A 16,205-nucleotide genomic window follows, 5' to 3' on the forward strand; every position below is an offset into this window, starting at 1 on the left:
CTTCCATCTGGTTCCGGTGAGTATGAAACTCCTTTGTCTTCTTCTGGCTCTTCTTCTTCTTCATCTCACTCTTCTGGTTCCCCCGCTCGCCCCCGTAAAATTGCTAGACTGGTTGCGCGACGGCTGGCGAAGAAGTCAGGTAGCGAGACTAAGAAGTCTGATGAGTCAGGGGCAAAAGCGCAGGAGGCAGGGGCTGATACAGTGCATTGCGCGAATACCGCGGTGCTACGAGGCTTGTGGAAAAGTGTAAAAGGCAAAATTCGTAAAGGGAAATTTGTAGACCTTTTTGCGCTCACAGATGACATGAAGAAAGGCTTGGCGCAGGCTAAAAAATCGGGAGGCATGGGGGAAGATGCTTTTTGCAGCTTTAATACTTGGTTGAAAGGCATGCTCATATTTGCGACATGTTATTTGGAGACCAGGGCGCAGGAGCACGTTAACATTCTCAGGTATCTATTTTTAGTGCTCGACATGTTCGTCAGGTCTCGTAACTTGGCATGGCGTGAATATGATTCACAATTTAGGAAAAAACATGTTCAGTTATTCCTTTCGGGGTTAAGGATGTTGAGGTATGGTTAGAGGTCTCTCCACAGCGTCGGCCTCCCTTGGACGGTGCGCCTCCTCGGAAAAGCTATGCTGCCAGCGGACAGGGGTCGACAGGAGTGGGGAGAGGGAAATGCTTTGCCTATAATGACTCCAAATGTACTAGGGGGTCGGGGTGTCGCTTTCGCCACTCCTGTCGTCTCTGCGGAGGTGAGCATCCGGCCAAGGACTGTCGACGTGGGGCAGGAGGTATTTCCCAGGACCGTGCCGAGGGGCACAAGAGTGCTAGTTAAGGCTTGTTCTCCAGTTCATTTAGATTATCTTATTAGATGGTTACATTTATACCCATGTAGAGAGGATGCACTTTTTCTTTACGAAGGTTTTTCAGTAGGTTTTCGTTTGCCCATAGACAGGCAGTTGATAGTTAGGGCATCCCAGAATTTGCGCTCTGCCAGGGATTTTCCCGGGGAATTGAGGGTTAAAGTGCGTGCGGAGGTTTTGCTGGGGAGGATGGAGGGTCCTTTTCCTTGTCCTCCCTTGCATAATCTCTGTATTTCGCCAGTGGGAGTAGTTCCTAAAAAAGTGCCGGGCAAGTTTCGTTTGATTCAGCATCTCTCATATCCGCAGGGAGGTTCTGTTAATGATGCCATACCAGAGAATTGTCGTAGGGTCGTTTACCAATCATTTGACGATACCTTGAACTTAGTTCGTAGTTTTGGGCATGGCGCTTTGTTGGCAAAATTAGATATAGAATCGGCGTTTCGTTTATTACCAATGCATCCTGAGGCCATGAGATTTCTGGGTTTTAGGTTAGACTCGGGTTATTTTGTAGATAAGTGTTTACCTATGGGCTGCGTGGTTTCCTGTGCCTATTTTGAGAAATTCAGCTCCTTTCTGCAGTGGTGTCTACATGCCGGGACCGGACAAACGGGCATAGCACACTATTTAGATGATTTTCTCTTTATTGGTCCAGGAAGAAGTGACGTTTGTGCTGACCTCCTTTTTTCCGCGCAGTCCTTATTTAGAGTTTTTGGTGTTCCCGTTGCTAATGAGAAGACAGAGGGTCCGTCTGTTTGTTTATCTTATTTGGGAATTGAGATAGATACGTTGGAGGGCTGTTGTAGACTTCCCATTAATAAGGTTGAGAAACTGAGGGGTCTTATTGAGGTCTGCTTAGCAGAGGATTCGGTTAGGTTACGTAGAGTTCAGTCTCTCCTCGGCTCCTTAAATTTTGCTTGCCGTATTATTCCAGTGGGTAGGGTTTTTTGTAGAATTTTGGAGAGGGCAACAGCGGGCGTGGTTCGGCCGCATCACTACATTCGCCTGTCCGCAGAGATAAAGGAGGATCTTCGTATGTGGAATAGGTTTTTGATACACTTTAATGGCGAACGCATTTGGCCTTCGCCTCCGTTAGCGAACAGTTCGTTGCAATTTTTTACGGATGCGGCCGGATCATCCGGTTTTGGGGCCTTTTTCAATGGGGAATGGTGCGCGGCTCCGTGGCCGATAGCTTGGCGCGAGGAGGGTTTGACGGACAACTTGTTGCTGCTGGAACTTTTTCCAATTGTCGTATCAGTTGAACTTTGGTCCGTGCGACTGAGCAACTGTCATGTAGTATTTTGGTGCGACAATTTGGGTGTGGTTCATGCCATCACAACCAGCGTTCGTCTTCACATTTTGTTTTGCGTTTGCTTCGGCATTTAGTTTTGCGCTGCTTGGAGTTTAATATTAGATTCAGGGCGAAACATGTGCCAGGGGTGTGTAATGACATTGCAGACGCGCTGTCCCGTTTTCAATTTGATCGCTTCCGGGCGCTTGTGCCGTCGGCTTCTAACGTTGGTTTGGTATGCCCCTCGTTTGTGTGGCAGATTATCAGGCCGGCTTAGAAGGTTTGGTATTAAAGTCGCTTGCTCCATCGACTTTCCGGGCTTACTCAGCCGCTTGGCGGGATTGGTGCACGCATTGTGCTCTCCCAGACGTGGAGGGTAAGTCTCCGGAACAGTTGATTTCATCTTTTGTTTGGTTTAGATATCAGCAGGGCAGATCTAGAGCGTTTATAGGTTCCGCGCTTGCTGGTATATCCTTTTTCTGCAAATTAAAAGGTTTACATGATCCCACCAAGGCTTTCGTGTTAGTAAAGGCTTTGAGGGGTTGGGCTAAGGGGTTGCCAGCACGTTCAGACTCTCGCCGGCCAATTGATTTGCAGCTTTTGTCTGGCTTGTTGACTTCAATGGGAAAGATAGCGGTTGATTCTTATGAAACTTTTCTTTTTAGGCTTGCTTTTGCGGTAGCATTTTTTGGGGCGTTTCGTGTTAGCGAGGTAGTGTCTAGCAATAAAACTTCCACAGTTTCTGGTCTTTTGTTAAAAGACATTGTTTTTCGTGACTCAGCGATACTTTGCAAGCTGCGTTTCTCCAAAACAGATCAAACAGGCAGGGGGAAATGGGTTACTCTGCATAAGAATAGGGATTTAGACATCTGTCCAGTTCAGTTAGCTGCAAGGTTTATGGAGTTACGTCCTAGTGGGGGTGCGCAGTGGCTAATTCATGCGGATGGCACTCCTCTGACCAAGTTTCAATTTGCAGCGGTTTTTAAGAAAGGTTTGTTAGAGTTGGGTTTGAATCCTTCAGAGTATGGCACGCATTCTTTTCGTATTGGCGCTGCTACTTGTGCGGCCCTCTCAGGGGCATCTGTGCAGGACATTCAGAAGGTGGGGCGTGGGAAGTCAGCTGCATATAAAAAGTATGTGTGTTGCGATAAGGTATAGGGGCGCACCCTGCGTTAACCCGAAAACGTTGCTTACCCGCCAATTGGTCAACGGTTAGCGTTGAGCAATTGGGGGTGTGAAGGGATTTTTAATTTTTCCTCCCGTTAGCCATGATTTGACCCATTTGGTTCACGGGCAGGTTTTTTGGTTTTTCTTCTTCACTCGGGTTCCTGTTTTCCCCAGTTCTGCATCCCTGCTAGTCAGTTGCTATGTGTTACTAAAGTTGTGTTCGTTGGAATTGGATTTGGTGCGGTTCTCACGGTTAGGTTCTCTCTTTTTCCACAGCATTGGCGGAAGAAGAGGGGCAGGTGTGGCTTCTTGGTCACTCATATATTTTTTGGCCGGAAAAATATGTGTTGTCCCAAAAACAGGTTTTGTGGCCTCGCAGGTTTAGAGTGCGTTGGATTGGTGTAAGGGGCTTGCGTGTGGCATCTGTTTTGGCACTGATAGTTTCATCAGTGGCTAAGTGGGGAGTTTAAAAAAATATTGGTTTTACATGTTGGTGGCAATGATGTGGGCCAGTTGAAAGGTGTGGAGTTGATTGTCAGGATTCGTGAAGTGATGGACGAGATACGTTTGCAGTGGCCCACTATTCGGATTGTATGGTCTGAAATGATGCCTCGTTTGACATGGAGGGGAGTGCGCAAGTATGGTGCTTTGGAGAGAGCGCGTAAGAAAGCCAATGTTGCGATTGCCAAGCATGTGGAAAAAATTGGAGGAATTTTGGTGAGTCATGGCTTTTTGGTTGGTGATATTGGGAAGTTCCTTCGTCATGATGGTGTGCATTTGAATGTTTTGGGGACCAGTTTGTTTGTGAAGGATTTATTCTAATTTTTGGTGTAGTTTTTGGGTGGCGGGCCAGTCTTTCCTTAGGGCCTGGCTTTGGCGGGAGTTCGCTGCAACTCAGTGGCTTTAGGTGGCGTAAGACAACTTTGTGGGGGCACTGTCCCTCATTGCCCCTGGCGAATTTGTCCTTCTCTTTGCGGGGGGACCCGGGTGCTGTTTTAGTGCGAAAGCACCTCGGATTGGCCCAGGAGGGAAGTGAGACTCTCGCATCGTTAGTACGTCTTGAAGGGGGGTTGTTTAGTCGTCCTCCGAGTATTGATCAAGGTGAAAGCTAGAACTGAGTTGTAGCGTCTCTTGGCCACCCTGGTTAGGTTGATTGAATTTAATTTATAAATAAAAAGCTGTGACCTTTTTTAGCCAAGCTCTGGTGTCCGTGTCTTTATTTATTTGTAACTTAAGTTAAGTAAGCTAATCAGGTGTTAAGGTATTGTGAAGCAGTAAACCAATACAGATCTTATGGTAGACGAAATCTGTATAGGATTGAGGATAGATAAGATTGATGGTTTCTGCAAGGTGTTTGTATATGACAGCCTGTTGGCTGAGTGAAGGGTTTGTGTCAGGTGGTCAGTTCATCCTATAAGCAGAGGGATAGGAGGAGTTAAATGGAGGATATATAAGGCAGGGTTAGAGGGCAGCTCAGCCCCTTTTGCAGTGGAATTTCGGAACCCACCATCCCACCCACATTTAAGTTGTGTTCACTAATCTGCTTTTTTCCAATTTAGGTGAGGCACAGCATGGCGGGAGTTCGCTGCAACTCAGTGGCTTTAGGTGGCGTAAGACAACTTTGTGGGGGCACTGTCCCTCATTGCCCCTGGCGAATTTGTCCTTCTCTTTGCGGGGGGACCCGGGTGCTGTTTTGTGCGAAAGCACCTCGGATTGGCCCAGGAGGGAAGTGAGACTCTCGCATCGTTAGTACGTCTTGAAGGGGGGTCGTTTAGTCGTCCTCCGAGTATTGATCAAGGTGAAAGCTAGAACTGAGTTGTAGCGTCTCTTGGCCACCCTGGTTAGGTTGATTGAATTTAATTTATAAATAAAAAGCTGTGACCTTTTTTAGCCAAGCTCTGGTGTCCGTGTCTTTATTTATTTGTAACTTAAGTTAAGTAAGCTAATCAGGTGTTAAGGTATTGTGAAGCAGTAAACCAATACAGATCTTACCCACAGTATCAACATGTCTTGTACTGTGTTATATAACTGATGCATGTCCCACTCCTATCCTAGGCTGAATACTGCTGTGAGCGTGAGAAAGGAAAGATTCGCTTTGGTATCTGGGATAAACAATGTTGCATCCCTGCTGTTGCTGGCAATTACGAACTTAGCAGTGACTGGTACAAAGCTATATATCAACAGTCAGGTAAGGACGCCCTGGCCACCATCACATTGTTTCCTATACATATGTGCAAACTAGTAAGGGAATTACTGTGTTTTATATAAAATATAACATGAAATGTAAAAATCAAGTGTATTTTACTATGACATAAATGTACCATTTGTTCTTTATTCTGGGTTATTTCCAGTATATGTACTTAAAAAAATCCATGTTAAATGTATGGTACTGCCATCCTTAGTGCGAGTCTGCAAAAATAAAACTGACGTTTGATGAAATGCTATTCCCTGGGGTGGATGGAGCTGTCCCCATGGATCCCTATGGGGATGGCGTTAACTTAAAGGAGGTTAAGGACAGAGAAATCTCTCATTGATCCCACGGTAACTATTTAATAAACTGAACAAACTGCGGAGATTGCTGTTCTCCAGATCATTATACAATAAACATGCCCCCCAACATTCTCAGGATGGGGCTCGGGACACTGTGCGAGGGGCGTGACCTCGTGGGAAGGGGGTGTGGCCTTGTCCCAAGTCCACACTTTCATCAACTTGCTGGTGTACCCAGCACTCCTGGAGATGCTGGGCTGCCTCAGGCTCTCACTGCACTGTGAACAAATGTCGAGCACATGCCACAGACCAGCAGTGAGACTTGGAGTGTTCCCTGTGAACTCCACAATCCCACCCCACCCACGAGAAACTGCGACCCGTGAGTGGGACAACAGGACAGTCCTAGAAAAGCGAGACAGTTGGGAGGTATACAATAAATAGGCCACCAGACCACTTGCTATAATAATTTCCCTTATCATACTGTAACTTTACTTTTGTTTAATTATATCTTCTCTATTGTGTTTCTTTTAGTTTGTCATCTATGGCGTCTATTTCCATATAATATCAGGGATATTTGGTTTCACCGGAGTCTGCACAATGACTAACAAAAGGAAGAAAACCCTCAGAGACCAGCAGACCACCAATGACAGCACAGGATGCCCTTAAGACAATGCCATCAGATATTTCTGGGGGTTGGTCCCAGCACCCAGCATATCTAGGCAGAGCTCCTCCAGGTGTCTAAAACCTTCTTGGCACCCACAGTGTACCCTCAGGCAAGAGCACACTGCTGCCATGGTCCCTGCATCTGTCTCTGCCTCACAATCCAACTCTGCAAGGGTGGGGTGCTGCCGGGGTCCCCATTCTTGATCAGCGGCCTGGAGTCTCACAGCAGCTGTACAGAGTAGACGGTGCAACAGTCCCCTCTCCTGCACCGAAACACTCTCCCGGCATCAAGGCTGGTGACACTTGGGGAAGTCTTACCAGCAGCAACAAGTCACCAAAGTCATCTGACAAGAGGTAATAAGCGCTATTTCTTATCAATGTGGGGACAGGGAGGTTTACTAAACAGTAGTGCAAAAGCAATCAGCAGTGATGTTAAGTGAGTTTAACACTTGTGGTAGTTTAGCAGTTACTGATGGGCGTGATAAAAAGGAAGGAGCCATGCAAAGCTCTTCTCACTAAACTGCATATCATCTTGCTGCTGAAGCTGGACAGCACAGTTTGAATCAGCAATTAAGCTTTGCTCCAGTGCTGGTCTGAGTCATGTCATCCGGACCAGTGGCGGGCTGGGCCGGGGGGCAGGGTGCCATGTGCCCCCCGTGCTGCAGCGTCATGCGGGCCGCGGGCCGCAGGCAGTCTGTGTCACTGTGACACAGACTGCACCGCGTGTGATGCACTGACCGGACGGAGTTCGGTCAGCGCTACACAAGTGACAAACACACAGCTGACAAACACACAGCCGCTTGCTCCTGCAAGACTTTCATTAGCTGCTGCTGCGCCCACTGCAGGAGCCGCTCCATCTTCTGGCTCCCGCAGTGGGCAATGGGAGAGGCGTCATGACATCATATGACGTCTCTCCCATAATGCCCGGGAAGGACAGACGGAGGAGCGGATGGCGACGGCGGGAGCGGGGATTCAGGTAAGTGTTTTTTGGGTTTTTTTACTACGTGTGTCTACTGGGGGGTAGGCTGGCACTACAAAGGGGAGACCACTACTGGGGGCACCACAAGGGGGGAACCACTATTGGAGGCACCACAAGGGGGGAACCACTACTTGAGGCAATGCAAGGGGGGGGACTACTACTAATGGGGGTAATACAAGAGGGGGACTACTACTACTGGGGGCACTACAAGGGGGGGACTACTGGTGGCACTACAAAGGGGGAACCACTACTGGACTGGGGGCACTACAAGAAGTAGGGACTACTACTGTGGGCACTACAAGAGGGAGACCACTACTGGGGGTACTACAAGGGGGAGATCACTGCTGGGGGCACTACAGGGGGGGCACTACAAGGGGGGACCACTACTGGGGATTATAACTGGGGGCACTTCAAGGGGGGGGCTACAACTGGGGGGACTACTACTGGGGGCACTACAAGGGGGAGGACTACTATTACAGGGGGGGACTACTACTACTAGGGGCACTACAAGGGGAGGGGACTACTACTAGGGGCACTACATAGGGGGGAGGGGACTACTACTAGGGGCACTACATAGGGGGAGGGGACTACCACTGGGGGCACTGCATCGAGGGACCACTGCTGGGGGCTCTATAAAAAGGGCAATACTGGGGGTACTGCTTAGGGGGGAGACTACAACTGGGGCCACTATTTAAGGGGCACTGCATAAGGGTTACCACTATTGGGGGCACTGCATGGGGTGTGGACTGCTAATGGGGGCACTATATAAGGGGCTTACTACTGGGGGCACAAGGGGCACTGCACAGGGGGGACCACTACTAGGGGCACTGTATAAGGGGCACTGCATAGGGGGATCACTACTGGGGGCACTACTGGAGGCCTGCATAAGGGGATCCTCTCCTGGGGCACAGGGGGGCACTGCATATGGGCACCACGATGGGGCTGTTCCTAATCTTTATTTTTACTTTACATTAATCCCATATGGACCCGCCTCCTCCCTGGAACACTTGAGGGGGGGGCGCCGTAGCACGCATGTTCTTCAGTCACCCTGGCTACACGCTACCCCTCTGCCAGGGCTGCCTGCATGCATTTGCCCCCCAGGCAAAAATTTGCCAGCCAGCCCCTGATCCTGACATTGCCCGATATATGCTGACTCATCTCCCGTCACTGCAACTTTGTGTGCACTGTCGCCATGGAGAGTGCAGCACATAGTCTTCTCTCCAGTCCCTTAACTCCTCTGTGTTCCATGTGACAGGGGTTGCTGAAATTATGATGTGTTTAACGTCCAGCTATAGATCATACAATACTACTACTTGTAGTGTTCGGTGCCTCCTATGGGTGAATGTAATCTGTGTTGACTGTCTGCCAAGCCACACATCAGTGCCCTCCCCTGCACTTGCCCCCTGGGCGTGTGCCCTGCTGGCTCCACCCACATTATGACACTGACCATCATACATATTCTTAACAGTTCTCACAAATAATCACAGTGATGTTTGTTTTTCAGAATCATTTTATTAAATGAGTACTTTTTTTTCAAACTGTATTTAACTGTAAAGAATCCTGATCAACTTAATTTTTAATAAAATATTCATAAACATATGTAATAGAAAAAACATTAAATATATATTTCCCTCTCAAAAATATAAATAAGCACACATAACATAAAACATAGCCGTAAACTTCCTAAGTTGACTGTATAAATGGTAACTTTCAAGTGAGGCAGGGCTGGCACTGTAGTCCAATGACGTTCTGCTCCCAGAAGTGGCAGGTGGGGAAGTCCTAGTGTAAACCTGAGGGTTAACATAGGGCTTCTCATAATGGTGGTGCATTCCCTTTTGAAATGGCATATGGGAAGTTGGGAGGTATACATAAGGTGCAGGGATCCTGTTGTGACCAAGGAGGCATCTCCATTAGGTCACTATTAGGGGTGAGTAGACCTCTCGTCCCCTTATATAGCACATCAGCCAATATCCTCTGTGCTTCAGCTCTGTTGCTGTCATTCATTCATCACAGCTTCTGTGCTATATTGGCTGCCACAATGTCATACTCGTCTGGATTCTTTTCCATGAGTCAGTTGGTGGACTCCAGAATCCAACCAGTCATGACCTGTGCTGATCTGTGCTCTCCCCTGACTCACATGGTTTTTTTCTTTGCCCTCCTTATAGAAAGGCAGATTGCTGTGGGTTTAGGGTGGCAGGAGGTACTGAGACTTGGGTGCATGGAGGTAGGGTCACTTGGATGGCAGTTGTAGCCTCATCTGTTTTAGTCACTGTCATAGTTGATGCTTCATCAGTGCCGATGGCTTTTAGAAAAAAAATAATAATAATTGAAATGTATGTTCTAACAAATCATTGTGTTCTTGTCATTTAACATTCACAATTGTTTTTTCAGTTACCATCAACTCTGAGGAATGGCCTGCAATGGCCCATTTTCTGGAGTTCCCACTGCAATAAATCTGCGTCTTGATAAAATAGACTTGGTGGAACTGGCATGTTATGTCCAACACATCTATCTTCATCGCAAAGCCTCCACTATGCGCAGTACAACATCCTGTTTTCAGGACATTGCAGAATACATATCTCTTGTATATTATTACATTAATAAACATTACATACAAATTTGGCATTATTGTTTTAATACTTACAATGCCACTGTAAGCTATCTCATCCATGTATGGTGATATACTAGAAGACATGAATGCCCCTCATTTATGTCCTCTTCCAAGTTGGTGACAAATGCTCTAGGAAGCTCCTGGTTGGCCAGGAAATGACAGCAAATCAAAATACTAGAGTCTTGGCTCATGCACCTCATCTATTCCTGCACCAGATCTATTGTTCAGTTCTTTCTTGAACACTGTGTGGAGGTTTGAGATCTTTGTCCTGCCCCATGCAATGTTGGCAGAAGGGTGATGAAAAGGCTGGCATACCTTCACCAGGTCTTTCAAGGCTCTTGCCCTCGTTATCCTATTATCCGGTGATTTGGTTTCCCAAAAGTATGGGTGAGCTCTGTAGGCTTCTATCACATCATGGATGAAGTATTGACTTATTTCTAAAGCCATGTCCCGTGCTAAAATAAAATATTAATTTTATGAAATATTTAATAAATTAATAACAAGGCCACAAAACATAATCTATTCCAATATTCCCTTACACTATTTATGTGACAGTCTTATATCTCTATAAGGTATATTTATAGGGGATTATACATACATTTAGAGGGAATTATTCATAAGGGCAGTATGCCTGTGTGCTTGTTTGCATTATTAACATCCTGGGCAATGTACGTTCATGTACAGGGAATAAACCCTCTATGGTCAGATCACCCAAAACAGTCATCACACACACCATGTCACACGGAATCAGTATGATTTACCGCCGGCCGCAGAAGCCCGGCAGTGAAGATCCCGAAAGGTGTGTATTTTTTCTATTTACTAACCTAACCTCCCCCCCTAACCCTAACCCTCCCTTAGGGGTGCCTAACCCTAACCTCCCCCCCAAGTGCCTAACCCTAACCACTCTCTAAGTGCCTAAACCTAACCCCCCCTTCCCCGCAGCCTAACCCTAAGTCTCCCGTGGGGGGGTGCCTAACCCTAAATCCCCCCGGGATGCCCGTAACCTAACCCTCCCCCCCTGTGGCTGTCCACGCCCAGCTTACCGTCGATCAGTTAGCCGGGTGTCGGGCTCCCGGCGTAGGCCTAATGACAGGCGTCGGGATATTGACGCCTGTCATTAAACACTTGCCGGGATTAGACAGTCGGGATGCTGACGGTCGGCATTTAGACCATCGGCATCCTGACTGCATACCTGTCACACATCTTATCACTAAAAACAAAGAGACAGACACAGGAGCTCATTCAGACCCACTCGCTAGATGCGTACGCTCACTCCCAGCGAAGTGATGACATGGCAGGCGATCACACGGCAAGGCATAAGCACACCCACTATGTCTTGGCGTCTGATCGCTTTGTGTATGTAGATGCCCACCAGCCATTGGTAAGATGCCCACTTGCGCACATCATCTCCAGGAAGTGCTTGTAACCATTGGTACATGGAGCACCATCGGATGCGATCGCAGCATTTAAAGTTGCCTTTACCCTGTCGCAAGCACAGTGATCACTTCAGAGTGAAATCCCACCAAGTGACGTGTACTGTGATGCTGCCTTTTAATTATGCATGCCCCTGAAACGGCATTGAGGCACTAAGGCATGCCTGCGTTCGCACCTTCACTCCCCCGTTTCCAGTGGTCAGCTCCTGTCACCACCTACAAATGGCCTCTCCTGTCAATCACTCTACTGGGCAGTCTATACACAGCGAGCGAACGCATCCAGATCTCTTGCATTGTTTTGAGCACGCACATTGCGATGCATATGGATGCGCAGTTAACGACTATCAGCCAGCTAAAAGCGTTCGCTTCATAGCGAACGGGTCTGAATCAGCCCCACAGTGCATTGCCAGGAACAGCTACAATAAAAACCTTTTTAAATTAAAATACATTTTATTTAACTAATGAAAATACTAATCCTTCTAAGAAAATATGGTGGCAGGGATCTGAACGGCCTAGCACATGGCAAATCTTGAAAACAAATACAATATGTAAAAAATAACAAATGACGGGCCTAATCAGCCTGCTAGAAATTAAACTCATGGGACCCACTGCCCCCTTCCAATGCAACTTGCAAAGGTCTTTAACCTCCTGCCTGACCTTGCGGGGACTACAACTTGGGGAACCACCCCTGCAGCCTAGAATGACAGGACCCACCTGGACCGGTGGCTAACCCAAATCCTCCTCAAGTCGTCATCGCAGCAACCCAGCTGCATGGGTAAACTCCCCAGGGCACTAAAACACACAGAACCACTCTACCTACCCAAAGGCCGTTCAGAACCAGGACAACCCAGGACTTAAGTCCGCAGCCGAGACCATTGAACTCACTAAACACTAAACTTCTAAACCTCTCAAAACATCCACTAAGTCCTTTACAAATAACTACAACCTCCCCTGGATAGATGTACCCCATCACTTTGTAAAAATTGCCTATAAAAAAAAAAATATAATTCCGGGATGCCTTGCTACAGCCCCACCTCTCTCCATCACTTCTCTGCCAATGACAGAATTAATCCTCCTTCTAGACTGCTCAATTGCTGTAGAGGTCACCGCCCCTCACCAAAATAATCTCTGAACTATTTCGGACCATTTGAGGCGACAAAAGGGGACATCTCTCTATCAACCCCACCAAATCCTTAATTTCTTCCCACGTTCACCATAAGGAACAGGGACAACCGAACCAAGCCAAAGAGTCAGCCAATACGACTCCAAATCCTGCCACTGCCTACCCCGATGCCCGATCCACCGCATATTTCAGGCATTCCGCTCAAACCCAAAACAAACCTCTGACCTAGCCAACAGAAAATATAACAATGACACAAAACCCATATGAACGAGTCATCCAATCGACAACTTGGTAGAAAATTAAAGAAAGATAATAATATTTTTAAAAATTCAAATTATAAACCAGAATGGTAGCCAAGCTAAAATTATTAAAATGGGGCATCACCTCCCTAATCTCATACTAGGCCTATTTAAAAGAACCCTAGCACCAGACAAGGAATGGATAATTGGGCAGGGGAAAAAAATCCCAACTTGACCTGAGGCAAAAACACAAAACCTTCATCGGTTGGCAGAAGCCATTGGTTAACACCAGTGGTAAAACAAAAATTCCTCAAGACCCCCACTGTAGTGGCGAGTAGCTAGTTCCCAAGTTAGGATGGAAAGCAGACCAAACTCTGATGTAACAAAGCGAACACCAGTCTTTGATCCGCCTAAGTGCCTGAATTCCCGCCAAGCCAACAAAATGCACTGGTCAATCTGCCCAGTAAAAACGATGCTGCAGAAATCAGCAAACCACCAACCCAGCAACCAAGTGCAATGTCGCAATACCCCCTGGAGACTAAGCTGGCCGTAAAGCCGACCCGCGACACAAAGGCAGAGACACAAAACAGCCACTGCAGAGGCCACCAAAACTTGCCTGTGACCCCTCCAGTGCTGCAATACATCCCTCGACCTCTACCAAAAGTAGGCAGGCCCTACAACGTTGCACACTGCTCACTGAGTCCCCGAAAACCTGAAGTAAGTAGGGAGAGGGAACAGTTCAGAAAAACTGCCAACCATTCTACTACCTCTCCCGGGCTCGCAAAACGCAAACACCTGAAACAAAGAAGAACAACGGCAGCTGCAATCAAGATAAGAATCAATGACCTTTAGAACCCTGCCATGCTAAAAAACTGACTCCACGGCTCCCACGATGCCAAAAAGGCTCTATGGGACAGGGGCGGGTCTAGACTCTTGCTTTAGGGGGGGCGGTGTGTATATATATATATTAGGAATGAGCGGGTTCAGATTTTAGAAATCCAAACCTCCCCGAGCCCACCTGATCCGAGCCGGGAACAGAGTCCGGCTCGCGTTTTCCCACCAGACTCGGTTCCTGGAACGAGGCAAAATGTCATCCTCGAGCTGTCGGATTCTCGCGGGTTTTGGATTCTATAAAAGATCCCCTTGTCGGCGCCATTTTTCACTCCGGCTGTGGACAGTGAAGAGGGAGGGTGGGGGTTGCTGTGCTGGTGCTGCTGTTGTCCATAGGGGCTGTGTCCAAAGTCCATAGTGGCTGGCTAGGCAGTGCTGTTGTCACATAAAGGCTGTGTTGTCCATAGCAGCTGTGTGCAGACAGAAGAGGGGGGGCTTCAGTGGCTCCTGTGTCACTGTAGTCCTACAGGGGTGCTGTAGTGTTGTCCAGGGGTGCTACCCCAAAGTGCAAAAAAAAATATATTTTTTTTCTGTGTTTGTGTGCGCGTTAGCCGCATGTGCATCAACAAAGTAGCAGCGCCAAGCATGCGCCTGTGTGGATCAACAAAGTAACAGCGCCAAACATGCGCCATAAGTCAAGGGCCGGCTGGTCTGTTGAAGGGTGGTGTAACCCCCAAAGTGTTTGGTTCCAGAACATGCACAATTCGAAAACACTCAAGATACACTCCGCACATGCGATTAGGTGCATGGCCACGCTGCATGTCTCCGATGCGAATCACAATGGGGGTGTGGCTGTGTGTCTCTTTTCTTGTGTGGCATCCATTCACCATCCATATATTCAGTGGTGACAGAAGGTTCCCTGACAACCTTTGGCCCTCCACAAGACACTCTGACCCAAGGGTGAGAAAGCTGTACAGTGCCCGAAAAGTGGGTCTGTCCTGCCAAAATGTTTGGGAAGTTTGCTCACTGTGTCTAGCCAATATATGTACAGTTTATCTGGTTCATTGTTCATTCCAACATAGTTTCTTAGTTACTGAAGACACATATTACACACTTACGGTACACCAATAAATGGTCCAAACAAGTTTAATCCTCACCCCTGACAATATCCACTATTAATGGCCTGTCACAAAGAGACTCAAAAATCAAAACAGCCTTCTTTCATACTTAAACATAAAATGGCTGGATGCTATACATATTTTCTATAATCTTCAACAAAATAAAGTTATAGCAGGCAAAACAGGTTACAAAATAAGAGGAAGAAAAATATACAGAGGTGCACGTCATAGCACAGCATAACTGGCTCCCACTTTTATACTAACACTTTCAATAAAAAAGAGCCAGTATAGCACCATCAGAGCGGCCTGCCTAGCACCACCCAGGAGGGCGACTCTAGTTAGAGCCAGTAACCTGGAGCTTCAGACACAGATGAAACTTTACACTGGTAAATCATTACATATGTGTATACATACTCAATAAATACTACATAAATTATATAAATTGAAACTATATATATTTATTTAAAAAATACACATTATTATTTTTTCTTTAAGCAATATCTGCGGTCAGAATGGGTCGATTGTATACTTCCAACCCGGGACAGACCCCATGAACATTACCAGGTTGCGCCGTTTACAGTGCACACGTGTGAAGTGTTAACTTGTTGCTTGGAGATGACATCATCTACAAGCGCCGGTGAGCTGAACTGTTCCTATGCTGTAAACGGGTCCCATGTCGGATGACCTGGGTCACCCGTTTAAACTGCCCCGTAACCTGGGTCTTTCCCGGGTCCAACGCTGCTCGCTATCCGTGTTGGACTGCGGGGTCACTGGACCCGGGTTGTATTTCAGGAACCCGTTTACACTGAGCCACGACCCAGGATGACAGGGCAATAGACCGGGTTATTTGGCCATTGTAAAAGAGGTATAACTGGTCATGTTTTGGGAAATTATTTAATCACAGACAGGTGAGTTAATCTGTATTTGCTGGGTCAGTAATTATCCCACCTGCTTTCACAGACAGAAATCCTCAAAACATGACTGTTGGGAAAATATGAAGGTTGAGGGTGAGAAGCACTGGTTTAGAATATGTGAATTACTGTATATATTTATTTACATGCTGCTGTTATTTTCTTAAGCTAGACCTAAAAATAAAGGTTATGTTGTTTACTAGTGGAAGAAAAAAATATTTTTCACAAAAAAAACAGGAGTATCAAAGTTAAACTAGGAGCTATGTGTTTGATTTGGCAAACAGGCTAGATATTAGCAGGAAGTCAGCCTGTTTCCAGTATATGCTCACATGTATGTTTAATTAGCATGTTTGTTTTGAGCATATAACAGAGTTTGAACACAAGCTGATGTGTGCTTAGCATTGACCCAGAAAATGCTGAATGCTTTGAACCTTGCCCTCTCAATATTTGCCAATTTTCTGCATGCTCACCTCTACTTGTCAGTCTGTGCT

Source organism: Taudactylus pleione, unplaced genomic scaffold (assembly GCF_031769625.1).
Source record: "Taudactylus pleione unplaced genomic scaffold, aTauple2 ptg000037l, whole genome shotgun sequence".
Lineage (NCBI taxonomy): Eukaryota > Metazoa > Chordata > Amphibia > Anura > Myobatrachidae > Taudactylus > Taudactylus pleione.